This window comes from Chelonoidis abingdonii, chromosome 11 (genome assembly GCF_003597395.2).
Source record: "Chelonoidis abingdonii isolate Lonesome George chromosome 11, CheloAbing_2.0, whole genome shotgun sequence".
NCBI lineage: Eukaryota > Metazoa > Chordata > Testudines > Testudinidae > Chelonoidis > Chelonoidis abingdonii.
Window position 1 is genome coordinate 35,449,918 of NC_133779.1, and position 8,393 is coordinate 35,458,310.

Genomic DNA, 8,393 nt, shown 5'->3' on the forward strand with positions numbered 1-8,393 from the left:
TGGATCTAGACTGTTCTCAGTGGTACCAGATGACAGAACAAGGAGCAATGGTCTCAAGTTGCAGTGGAGGAGGTCTAGGTTGGATATGAGGAAAAACTTTTCCACTCAGAGTGGTGAAGCACTGGAATGGGTTCCCTAGGGAGGTGGTGGAATCTCCTTCCTTAGAGGTTTTTAAGGTCCGGCTTGACAAAGCCTTGGCTGGGACGATTTAGTTGGGGATTGGTCCTGCTTTGAGCAGGGGGTTGGACTAGATACCCCCTGAGGTCCCTTCCAGCCCTGAGATTCTATGATTAAGCCCATGGGCGCATTGGCATTCTGGGGTGAACCTCCCCGCACTAAAGAGGCAACTGCCGGTTTAGAAAGTTGGAGGCGAGAGGGCCTCCTATCTTTGCTATGGGCTTGATTGGCTGCTCAGAACAGGGCAGGGGCGGCCTGCAGGCGAAGGCAGGAAGTGGCTTATTAGGAATTGGAGGCCAGCGGAGCCGGGTAGTGGCCGGTACCACTGGTGCTAGCCTGTACCCCTGATTGGGGTGGCACAGACAGGGCCATGACCCTGCCTGCAGGGTTAAGAAACACTCTAATCCCTGTGCTCCTGTCAATTTCCCCCAACTGGGAACTCGCCAACGATTTTCAAATGGCTTTAGGGAGACCGGGGCACTTTTCTAGCAGAGAAGCAGCAAAGGGCGACTGGGATTCAGGGGGGTCACCCAAGGGGGTGCGTGGCAGAACCGGGAACTGTACCCAGAGCCCCCGAGGCTAATGCCAGCGCCTGACCCTCAAAGCAGCCAGTAGGACTGCGGGTGAGGAGGAGGGTGTGACCGGTGCGTTTAACACTCACAAAGCCCTTCAGGAAAGGAATCCTATGATTCTTCATGGGTTGGATGAATGGAGTAGCCTGGGGCCGCCTGTTTGATGGTGTTATGGATACGTGTGGATTGTTACCCCCTTTGGCCTGAGCAGCTAGACAAAAATCCAGGGTCCTGTGAGTGGTTCCGGGTGGGAGAAATTGAGGCTGGAGTCAGGTGCCTTTGAGGCAAACCTGTTTGTCTCCCAAGCCTGTGCCAAGTCCCGTTTCCCTGAACATGGAAGGAACCAAACAAAGGGAGATGGTTTCTGTGCTCACAGCCCAAAAAAGCCTCTTCCAGCCAGCACAGCGGGTGCGTCTGCACATTCCTTCTTTGGGTCTGTCTGCTTCTCTCCTGCATCTGTCCCTGCCTCTGCTGAGTCGCTTCCTGGTTGTGCAGCCCCTACGCCCACTCTTTTACCTAGACCAATACCCAGCCAAGCCCTCTACCCCTGTAGTTTCAATTCTTGGGCTGACTCACACAGGCCTTAGTTTTAGGAGGGGGCTGCTAGAAAGCTTAATTGTTTTTACAGCTGTTTTAAATGAAGGGCAGTGATTAAACCCCACAGCTCCAAGGAAGTGGAACCAAATCTGTAACAGGGGCTATTCACTAAGCAAAGAGCTTAACAGAGCCTGAGGCAGTGTGGGCTAGAGGGTGGGTGCACTGGGTGGGGATTCAGGAGACTTAGAAGCTAGTCCTAGCCCTAACCTAGGGGGTGACATTAGGGAGGTCACTTCCCCTCCCACCCTTGGTTTGCGTTGTCTGTTGAACCTGCATTCTCTTTGAGGCAGGGACTGTCTCTTGCTGTGCAGCGCCTGGCACAACAGGGCCTCTCTTGTGTACCATAATATTAACGCCAGCAGCCCACACTGTTGAGATCCTGTGCATGCGCTTCATCTTTCCATTTTTAAGCTTGCATTTGAGAAAATAAACTACACACAATTGCCAGCTAGGATTATAGGCAGCAGATGAGCCCATTGACTCATAAATTACCTTGTAAATTACCTCATTTCTGTGCTTTTCCCATTACAGGCGAGACAGACAGGGAGCAGAGAGAGAGAGGAGATGGTGACGGAGCAGAACTGACCAGCCCCAGGGACCTGGGCTCTGCAAACCCAGAGAGGGGGAATGGATGACAGGGGCATGTGTGGGGAGGGAACCTTTGGTCTCAGTGTTAGAAGAAAGGTGAGTTAACTCCTTCACCAGCGATAGTCCCAATTCATTTCTTTCTGGCCAAGGACTCGGATGAAAAGCAGGTCCAGAGTGGATCTGAGGAGGGAGCACAGAGAGCAAAAGGAAATCAATAGATCCAAGCAAGACAGGAAAGGTGGGTGAAGGACAAATAAGTGCGGGCGAGTGGGCGATAACATGGCAGCCGTGCATGTCGCCCCTAAGCCACGGGTGGGATGGCAGGATGGGCATCCCCCAGCGCAGGGGGAAGATGTGCTGTGCTGTGCTATGCGTTTATCTGCAGGCTAATATCTGGTGACCTGCAGCCAATAAAGAGCCCCTGAATATTGAAAAGGAAGGAGTTCCCAATCCCTAACTGCAAAAGGATCAGAGATTGGTCCTGTGAATAAAACACGGTGAGGAGTTATCCCTGGGAAAGCAGCGCTGGCCAGGACTGTTCAGACACTTGCTGGTATTTCCTGAGGCTTCTCCCCAGACAGTGCTCCGTCCCCACGTTCCTTCCACCCTGGCCTTCCCTGGGCTCCAGTAATGAACCCCTGAACCAGCCCGCCAGGGATCCCTGACCCCCACTGCCTTTGGCTATTACCTGATCTGCAGCTGCTCCGCTCTCCCGGGCCATTCGGGGCTGATGAAATGAAATCCAGGCTGTGCAAATGGCAGCCGTACGCCCATGCCAAACCCACCTCTGCCCAGCTCAGCCGATCTCTGGGCCAGGCTGAAAAGCAGGACTGAGCTATATAGGACCCCATTCAAGAAGGGTGCAGCACCCAGCAAGTTCCACTGAGAACGGTGGAGAATCCCCTGCCTCCAACAACCCCACAGAGAACAACAAAGATCCCTTCTCACCCCATGTTGCAAATGAGAGCCAAACCCCGCAGCACTGAGATGGGTGGCAGCTGCTGGGTGCTGACAATCTGGTCTCGTGCACCCCCCCGCCCCCCAAACCCCAGCAGCGACTCTCTGCCTGGCTCAGCTCTGGGACCCGCACGCCCCCCGGGGAGGGGATGCAAAGACAGAGCCTGCAAGAGGCAACTGTGCATGGATACAGAATGGGATGCCCACCAGCCCCCTCCTCTGCCAGCAACCCACCAAGGGGAACTCAGTCAGAGCCTGCTCAGGTGGATTCCAGGGGGTTCCTGCTGCCCCCAGCTGGCCACTAGGTTTTGAAGCAGAGCAAGAGGCCAACGGGTTTGCAGGGTCACTAGTCTGCCAGCGGAAACCAGGGGGGCTCTGTTGGAATCTCCCTGTGGGTAGCAGAGGCAAGGAGGCTGTGCAATACCTGGGCTGGGCTGGGCTCTCCATAGGGACCGACTCGCACTGGATTTCCATGGGAACCTGGAGATCTAACACCCGTCTTCCCCTTAGGCAAGCCCAGCCTAGCATCCTGGCTCAGCAGGGCAGCATTGTGTTATCAGCTGTGCCTCCAACTTGCCCAGGCCACTTGAAACTTGGGGGCACAAGAGGTGTCCTCCCCCGCCATCACCCTTTGGGGTGTGTCCTGCTGGGCTCGCTGTAATGTCCCTTGCCCCCAAGAGCACACCCATGCTCAGCAGAGGTGGGGCAGCCCTTCTCGGCCTCCCCGGGACTGCTCTCACAAGTGACCATGCTGCATGGATGCTAGAATCAGGGAGAGCAGCTGGCACGGTGCCCTTGCCCCTTGCAGACACAGAGGGTCAAATTAGAGAATCCTGCCCCCCATTTCGGGAGGGGAGCTGAATCCTGAACTCACTGGGTCTGCAAAGCTGCTCTGGCAGTGCCAGGAGGGGGGACTCAGGAAGCACAGGGGCCCTGGTGCAGGACTGCAGTCTGTCCCAGCCAGTCCCTGGCAGAATGGGTGGGGCAGGTTCTCCCCAGCTCCCAGCGCAGTGGGGTGGCTCAGGCCGGCGTGCGGGCCCTGCACAGCTGCTCCCGGCTGGGACGGGAGGCAGCAGCGAGATAGTTTTGAGGAAGGGAATCGATAGCATTGATCGGCAATCTGCATGCAGTAATGAGAGAGGGACGGAGCAGGGCCTGGAGCAGTCGCCTGGGGGGCCTGGATGGCTCTTGGGTCACCAATACGCGGCAGCTTTCACTGTGCATAAGCTCCCATTCCTATCGGCATGCCTTATCCTGCATGCGCATGCAACCGGCTCCATATCCAGGTCCCTACACACACACACACTACATGCATCAAGTCACACGTACATTCACGTGTGACCTGCTTGGCACATTTACATCCCCACACATGCTACATGGGGGAAGACCCTTCCTGTGTGCATATCCACATAGCATGTGCAATAATGTGTAACATGCTTTGCACACCTACATCCCCAGGTAACATGCATAGATTCACCCTGCACGTATGAACACACACACACACACACACACACTACCTGCAGTGTACATCCCCACAGATGTGGCACACACAGTCATAACATCACCTGTTTTGCATGTATTCTAACACAGGCCCCACTGCACAGGCCATGGCCATACACCCACATGTATGGAGAAGCATGTAAAGTCCATGTTCTTTTTTATCTACTGCTCATTATCCCATGGGAACACACCTCCCTGCTCACCCCTGCTATTCCTGCACCAGACAGGACCCGGCCCATGGCTTGACTCAAAGGAGCTCCAGTTCTGCTTTGTGGGGAGGGAGTAAAGTCACTTGGGCCAGTCTCAGATGAGGCAGCAGCATGACCCAGTGGGTAGGGGATTGGACAAGGACACGTGGCATCTGGGGTGAAATTCTAGCACCATTAACATCAATGGGGCCAGGATCTCAGCCTTGGGTTCAGCCAGAGGCCGGGGAGGGGGGGAAGAGGAGGGGCAGAAGAAGGGGTTGGGCTGGGAATTAAGGCCAGATTCAACTGGGAAGATTTGCATCAGCAAAGCGCTTTGGCGTTTGCTTATGGCTCCTCCAGGTCCATGGCAGAGCCCCCAGTTCACCCCTTGCTGAGCCTATGCCCCCCTGCGCTCCCTGTCTGCCTCTGCCCCAGCTGTGCACTTACCACCCTGCTGGAGAACATTTCCCTCCCCCCATGCTAATTACTTCCTTCCTAAGTAGCTGCTGATGGCTCCCTCCCTGCACTCCCTGGGAGCAGATGTCTGCCAGTGGATCCTGCACACCCAATTAAGCATCGGCTGGTGAGGGCTGAGCCAGCTTTTGCTGGGGTTGTCACCAGGGCCGCCCTCTAGCCCCCTCCCAGCACCGCCTGCTGTCCGTCCCCACCCAGCCAGGGGCCAGTGACGGTGGATGCCCTCTCAAGGGGCGGGTTGCTTCTCTAGGGAGGCATTTTTACCTCTTTTCTGCAGCAGTTGCTCCTGCCCCGCTCCCTACAGCACCTCCTGCTGGAAGACGCCAGGAGTGGAGTAGCCAGGAACTGCCCCTCCACATCCAGCGCTCCTGCCCCACTCCCTACAGCTTGGTGGCACATTGCCAGACACCATGGAGATGCCATGCAGTCCTTGGGAGGTGTTTGTCTTGTGGGCTCCCCTGGAGAAAGGTGGATCGTCCCAGAGAACGGGGACGTGGAAGTGGATGTATGGAGCAGATACAGATTTGCGGGAGGGATTGTCCTTGTGTTCCAGATTTGTCCAGTGCCTAGCACAATGGGGTCCTGGCCTGGGACTACCTCATTAGCTCTTGGCTGGCTACCTGGGGCAGAGGCGGCTTCCTCTGCTGGCCAGGAGGCCTTTTCTGGTTAGGGATGCTGGATGCTTCAACCAAAGGCTCGAAGGGACTGGTCCAAGCTGCTTTTCCCTCCCCCCATGTGGGGCACTGTACATCAGACTGCCTACCCCCTATGGGCCTAATCCTGCAGGGTTCCAGGTGTCCCCAGCACAGTGCTGAGCTCCCTTGACTCCTACTGGTTGGTCTCCTTCCATCCAGGCAGAGGCAGAAGAGAAACCCAGGTTTAGTCTGGCCCAGTCGGGCTCTGCAGTTCTTGGCTTCACCTGTTGGGGCCTGCTCGGGACATGCGGGGCTCTCCTTCTCCCTGATGCTAGATGCACACCGAGGACTCCCCTCGCTACCTGGCCTGTATTTCACAGGGCCCAATGCTCTGAACTTGGCCCAGGGGGAGCTGCTGGTAGCATCTCCACCCGTGCTCCTGACCGCCTTGCTCAGGGAAAACCAACGTCCGAAATGGAGACAGTTTGGATGGATGCAAAACAAGAGTCCTGGCGGCCGGCAGCGGGGAGCCCAGGGGCCATGGTAAGGGGCCCACTGTAGGCGCCTGGTAGATGGTGCTCCCGAAAAAGCCCTCTGCTTCCTCCTCTCCCACTGCAGGAGCTGGGGACAACTGAGGTCTCTCTACCAGACAGATGCAGCGACCTCCTGGGCCCTGCAGCTCAGCTGCCGGGGCCCTGTCTCAGAGGTGGGTAATGCTCAGACTTGTATCCCTTTGCCTTTCCCCCCTGGCAGTGCACACTCCCGTCCTCCCCCTCAGGTCCTGTGAACACTACAGGACTCCTTTCCATACCCCTGTCCCCAGCCAGGGTCACAGACCTGGCAGGAGCCTGTGTCAATCCCCCAAGCCTCCCGCAGGGCCCTGCCCAGGATTCCCCTCCGCTGTAATGCAGCCAGCAAACGAGGCTGGCGGGCCATGCCTGTTCCTGCTGATTGGCAGGGCAATAAACTTTCCCACTCCAGGGCTTACGCCAGCCCCTAGCGAGTGTGGGCCAGGAGGCTGCTCTCTGGAGGTGGTTTGCCCCCCAGCTACTCCCTGCCCCGAGGAGCTTACAATCTACACCCACCTCGGGGAGACTTGCCCAAGGTCGCCCAGCAGCTCAGTGGCCGCTCCAGAGATAGGACCCACAGCTGCAGCACCCCAGTGCACGCGCCTGGATGGACCACGGCACTGATTCAGGGAGATCTAGATTAGATGTTAGGACCAATTTTTAAACTCTCAGGGTTGTTAACCTCTGGAACAGGCTCCCATGGAGGTGGTGGGATCGCTGTCACTGCAGTTTTTAAGGTCAGGCTGGACAAACCCATCAGGGATGGTCAACTCTAAGTTTACGCGGTCCTGTCTCTGCGCACCCCAATCCTGACCCACAACCTCCCTGCAGCCCAGTCCTGGGCTCCCCACACATCCCAGCCAGGACACCCCAATCCTGACCCACAACCTCCCTGCTGACCCAGCCCTGGGCTCCCCACACAGCTCTGCTGATGCATCCCAGCCTGACCTGCAGCAGCCCCTGCTGGATCTGTCCTGCCCCAACTCAGCCCCTCGGCTCCCCACTGCTGTTCATTGAGCACTGAGCGATGCTCCGAGGATGCGGGCAGGTCCCCGCTCGTAGTGTCGATACAGCGCCCTTCCTGCTCGTGAACTGTCAGGCCTTTGGGGATTCCAGCCTAGCGCATTAAGGATGGTTCCTTCCATCTACAGCTCTCAGCACTGGGAAGCCACCAGATCGCCGGATGGGGGATATGCAACCTACAGAGCCTAATCCCGAGGTGCTAGGGACCCGCTCAGCACCTACAACTCTCACTGAGCTCCAGCTGGTGCGGCCCACCAACTCGCATAGGAATTGCTGCACCAGTGGGGATCTGGTCCTGGATCAGGCTCAAGAACTGGCTTGATCCCTTAGGAAAAGGTCCCTGCGGTACTGCGACCTGTCAGCCACCTTTGGCTGAGAACAGAGACGTCCTCCATGAAAGAGGAGGCACAGAGGCAGCCCACCGCCCCCCCCCCGGTTCCAGCCACTCAGTCAAGGCATCTTTCCCCATCCTTCCAGCCAGCCTCAGGGCGGTAAGCCCCTAGCCAGGACACAGACCTGCAGGGAGCAGCAGATACCAGAGCTGTGCTAGGCAGAGATAACTCCAGCAACAGGGATAGTGGCCTCCCGCTCTGCCTCCATGCCGACTGCTCCAACACCCCTTGCTGGGTCAGTGCCCTGCCCTAGCGTGGCGGCTCCCGTTAGCATCCCTCTGCGCGAGGCCCCATTCCCAGGCCTCCATTAGGCCAGACACAACCATTGTGATCAATAGTCTGACCTGCACGTCGCAGGCCATAGACCCTCCCCGCTCCTGCAACACACCCCTAACTTCCAGCTGAGTTACTGAGGTCCTCAAAACAGATCTGGTTACAGAGGATCCCGTGTCATTACATGCGTTCCCCAATAAGGCCTGAGGGTTAGGACCAGCCTTAGAGGAGCTCCCCAGCTAAGCAGCATCAGGCCTGGCTGAGCCTGACATGGAAAAGTGGTGCCCCCAGTACTGAGGCCCCGTGCGGTCCTAGGGGGCACGGTGCTGCCATTCTTCCCACAAGGGACTCAGGGTCAGTAAAGATCCCATCACACTTCCTGCAAGGACAGGAAGGCCAAGATCCTGAGTTTCAGCTTTGGGGGCGTAGGGAGGAGTGGTCTGCAGTT

At 57.3% G+C, this 8,393-nt stretch overlaps 1 long non-coding RNA gene across 1 annotated transcript in view; it reads left to right on the forward strand.

Annotated features, from left to right (window-relative positions):
* Positions 1-8,163, forward strand: part of LOC116822137 (uncharacterized) — a 12,205-nt gene extending 4,042 nt beyond the window's left edge. The window contains exons 2-3 of the long non-coding RNA XR_004373083.2: positions 6,307-6,394; positions 7,409-8,163. This is a non-coding gene — a long non-coding RNA (uncharacterized LOC116822137). The remainder of the gene's footprint in view (positions 1-6,306; positions 6,395-7,408) is intronic.
* Positions 8,164-8,393: the final 230 nt, after the last annotated feature.